The 5,194-nt window shown below is 35.8% G+C and overlaps 1 protein-coding gene across 1 annotated transcript in view; it reads left to right on the top strand.

The window, feature by feature from the left end:
- Nucleotides 1–200: 200 nt before the first annotated feature.
- Nucleotides 201–5,194, top strand: part of LOC115230043 (laccase-like) — a 19,297-nt gene continuing 14,303 nt past the window's right edge. The window contains exon 1 of the mRNA XM_036499482.1: nt 201–226. The gene's annotated coding sequence lies outside the window, so the exon portion shown is untranslated. The remainder of the gene's footprint in view (nt 227–5,194) is intronic.

Below are 5,194 nucleotides of genomic sequence, written 5' to 3' on the forward strand. Positions count from 1 at the left end.
TATATATATATATATATACAGGTTATCACATAAATGGAAAACAAGGGGGGAAAATAGTGCTCAAATATCAGAAGCAGAGTAATAAGATTTTATTAAACCTGCAAAATCTTCCCAAAGCTGCTACACAGAGTTTCACATTCCTATTCGTCAGACAGTTGCGATGTCCGACGAACGGGAATGCCGGACAGCAGTGTGTAATGTTTTACCAAAAAGTTAAACTATAATTGTAACTAAATTTGACTAGGGTGTTGCAAACATCAACATTGCTAGAAATAAGATTTAAAATACTCTAATGTCGTACTCAAGACACATAATTGTATACATATATTCTGACAGGATTATAATCACCCGAAAACACCGATTGAATAAGTGACAACACATACAAACATTCTTAGTTTTAATTATCTATCTGGTCAATGAACAATGAAATACAATCTCGGGAATAATGCAAAAGTTTCGTTTTCCTAATGGCTTTAAATATAAAAACTGGTGAGATCTCCGGCCTTGGTAAAAAAAAGACCCCATAGTTGTGAGATATTCAACAGCAAGTTTTTTACTATCCTAAACAAACGGGGCAACAAACCCTAACAAAATTTATGCTCATACGTTTCAGTTAAAAATAAAAACGACAATTCTTTAAAAGGAAGGTGTGGTAAAAAATGTTTGTTCGTGGGCGAAAGAAAGCAAAGCAGTTAATACCACATTGAATTTGAAGCCACAATCACGTCTATTCAGGGTTACGAGCTAGGTCATGTACGACACACTCTGATTTTCAGGTCATTGAAAGTGTAGCGATTATAATAGGTGGTATATGATGTCGAATAGAAAGCTTTGATATAAGAAAGAAAGCTGCTTCTATAGCCTTCTGATCAGGGTTTCATGTCTTTTATTTGTCTTGACCACTAAGAGAAAATATCCAGTCCGACTCGCTTCCGAAATTACAACAATAACAATGTTTTCCCATTTTGGCGATTTCGGGAAAGAGAGTAAAGTAATTACATCGACCTTAGGGCTCAACTAGTACTCACTTTATGAGTCTTCGAAAGGATTAAAGGCAAAGTCTACCCCAGTGAGATATGAGTTCAAAACGTTAAGACGGACGGCGAAATACCACTAAGCATTTCGTCCAGCGTGCTAACGACTCTGCCGCCTTAAAGCAATTTCAGCTTTGCACTTATGTCAGACTTGAACTCAAATACAGACATTCAAATGTCAAGTCTCCGTCAATTTCGTCCAAAGTACAAAGCCAATAATAATAATAATAATAATAATGATAATAATAATAATATAATAATAATAATAATAATAATAATAATAATAATAATATAATAATAATAATAATAATAATAATAATAATAATAATAATAATAATAATAATAATAATAATAATAATAATAATAATAATTTTCAACTAGCAATAACCACGCCTCGGATTTACCTCATTGGCCATAATAATAGGGGCTGCAATCAGGGTGGGGCACTTGCAGAAAACAGCACTGCTTGGAACCGCTCGAATACTCCGGAAGGCGCTCGAAAAATAAGGGGTGTTACCTTAGTTCACTGGCAGTGAACAACTGACACCGTAGTACATCTCCAGCGTCAGAAGCTGTGCAAAGGCAATGATGATAATAATAATAATAATAATAATAATAATAATAATAATAATAATAATAATAATAATAATAATAATAATAATAATAATAATAATAATAATAATAATAATAATAATAATAATAATAAATGCCCTGATGCAGTACCAGGCAGTGGTTCTCATGGCTTCTGATCTTAACTGATTGGAAGTGTTATCATGTACATTGTTTTGTCTTGGTATAAAAGATGGGCTACAGCAAATATTCTGCTCAATTCCACAGATTTGCTTGTCAGTTGCTTGACCTTAACCAGTTGAGCATGTCCCTTAGTGGCTGACGATATGTGCATCTCTGATCACGAGCAGAAGTAGTGGGGGAGCATCATACCCATGTGTTGAGAGGGATTCTTTGGGGTTTGAATAATTCACCTCTGGAAACATGGGTGGTTCTTTCAACATCCTTAAACAACCCTTATTCAGGGACCTTTTGAGCGGGATGGGCTACTCAACCTGAAGAAAATTCTAACTGGGCCCCACCTGCAAGGTCATGTGCTGTTTATCTTGATATGAGATCACCATGTCCCGCACATATGGTTGTGATGCATGTGCCTGGTGTACCCTTATCAGACGGGTAGTCATGATGGGTATATTCGGCTTCGTATATTTTACCCCAGTGTCACTTTGATGGCATGCACTGCTCTCTCACTCAATACTAATAATAATAATAATAATAATAATAATAATAATAATAACGATGATGATGATGATGATGACGATGACGATGATGATGATAATCCTTTCTACTATAGGCACAAGGGCTGAAATTTTGAGGATGGGGATAGTCGATTGCATCGACCCGGGGTCTCACTGGTACTTAATTTATCGACCCCCGAAAGGATGAAAGGCAAAGTCGACCGCTGCAGAATTTGAACTAATAATAATTAATAATAATAATAATGGTAATAATAATAATGATGATGATGATTATGATGATGATTATACTACTACTACTACTACTACTACTACTACTACTACTACTACTAATAATAATAATAATAATAATAATAATAATAATAATAATAATTAATAATATTATTATTATTATTATTATTATTATTATTATTATTATTATTATTATTATTATTATTATAAATAATACTAATAAACAAAACAGAGACAGACATAAAGTGTTGGGGTTTACATATAACAAAGAAATAATAGAAGAAAAAAGGTATATACGGTATACACTGGGAAATAGGAGACATGCATAGCATACAGAGGTACAAAGAGAAAAGGTGATGATGGAGGGGATGATAGAGATGTGGCCCTCCTGATACAGGAACGTCTCTAGGGATAATCGAGGAACCCCCACCGTCCGAGATTTTTCTGAAACCCTATGAGTAAGTGCCCTCTCCAATTCCTTCTCTTTCACTCACAGGTCTACACTTAGAGAGTTACCATCCACTCTTGCCATTTTCGCAACCTTTACCCACCTTTCAATAAACTCACTCGAGGACAGCTCTTGCATCTACACTTTTAATTTCCTTTTCAAGTGAAACTTGAAGAAGTCAATGAGAACTCTACCAAAGAGGAATGTATTTGTACTCATACCTTTCAGCCTTGTCCACCAAATAGTATCTTTTGCCAGAGCCACCAGGCAAAGGAAAACTACCTTGTCTGCCCGATCGTAGGAGGGCGGTGGTACAATTATCAGTACAGACTCGGTCGATAGATGGATCCGTCCCACACGTGACAGCAGCTGTTCAAGATATACCCTATAAGTCAGCAACGCCCGGACACTAAACGTGGGCGTGCAGAACGGTTTCATCACTCTGCGCGCAACTCGGACAAGTCCGTCTGTCAGTACATCCGTGCCTGCAGAGCTTGTCCCGAGCCGGTAGCGCGCCCTCCCCGGTAGCACTACAGGCCAAGGATATCTGGAAATTATCTATGATAGTTCTCGACCGAAAAGTCCTCAATAATAATAATAATAAGAATAATAAGAAGATGGGCTACTGCAAATATTCTGCTCAATACTACAGTTGTTTGACCATAACCAGTTGAATATGTCCCTTAGTGGCTGACGATATGCGTATCTCAGATCACTACCAGAGTAGTAGAGAACATCATATGTTGAGAGGAATTCTAGGAACATAGATGTTTCGTTCAACATACTTAAACAACCCCTGTTGAAGGACCTTTTGAACGGTTTCGGCTACTTGACCTGAAGAAAGTTTTAATTAGGCCCCACCTGCAAGGTCATGTGCTGTTTATCTTGATATGATTTCACCACGTCGAGATTATACGTCGTGCACGTATGGTTCACCATGTCGCGTACAAAACCACAGAAAGCATACAGAAGTTTGTTTACAAAAAAAAAAACCCCAAAAATCTATGTATTACACTTAGTCGCGTTAGCAAAGGTATGTGGGGTTCGAGTCCACATCCACTCACAAGGTTTTGGTCGGCCCGAAGCTATAGTAGAAGAAACTTGCCCAAGGTGACACGCAGTGGGACTGAACCTGGAACCATGTGGTTGGTAAGCAAGCTACTTACCACACAGTCACTCCTACGCCTAAATATATATATATATATAATATATATATATATATATATATATATATATATATATATATATATATATATATATATATATATATATATATATATGTATGTATGTATGTATGTATATGTATATATATATATATATATATGTATATATATAATGTATATATAAATGTGCATACCTGACGAAGAGCTCCGCTCGAAACATTAAATCCACCTTCTTTCTTTCCTTTCCTTTCCTGAATATCCAATAACACTATACTTGTTCCACGCCCTCGCGTTGTTGTGTTTTCTCTTTGTTCATGTTTGGATAAACTATATATATGTATTTCGTTTTTGGATTTGGTTTGCAAGATTCTTTATATGGGTTCGTGTGTTGAAGCATATTCTGTTGTGTCTGGGGAGAGTCATTCTGACAGTCAAAAATTGAGAGTCATTTTGACAGTCAAAAATTGTGAAGCATGACTGTCACCACTACTACATGAACCCGAAGATTGCAGAATTCAATGCATGAAAGTACTAGTTCAATCAGAATGAACATTTAACATTCTACTATTTCATTTTATTTTATTCAATTATAATATATTATCTTATAATATATCATTATAAGATTGTAAATAAAACGTGAAAATCAGACAAGGTTGGAATTCCTTTTATTAATATATATATATATATATAAACACACACACACACACATTATTAACGAAAGCGTTATTCTTAGCGTTGTTATAGGAAAATAAAGGACAAAAAACAACAATGCCACAAACCCCACACACAGAGGCACACATGCACAATCACGCACGCGATTTGTCCTCTTTTTTCTCCTTTTTTTCCCTTTTTCCTTACATGAATTGCATTTCGAAAAACGATGATGTAACTCATCAATGTTGTAAATCAAAGAATTGTTTAGATAAAACAACAGAGCTAGCGACTGTCAAATTTGGTGCGTAAGAAAATCGGTTAGTTCATTCTTAAGACTAGCCAGGCTCATGGGACAGGTTTCCCAGTTTCTGTGGCGTATGTGTTCCCTCCGGCTGGACG

Source organism: Octopus sinensis, unplaced genomic scaffold (assembly GCF_006345805.1).
Source record: "Octopus sinensis unplaced genomic scaffold, ASM634580v1 Contig14139, whole genome shotgun sequence".
Lineage (NCBI taxonomy): Eukaryota > Metazoa > Mollusca > Cephalopoda > Octopoda > Octopodidae > Octopus > Octopus sinensis.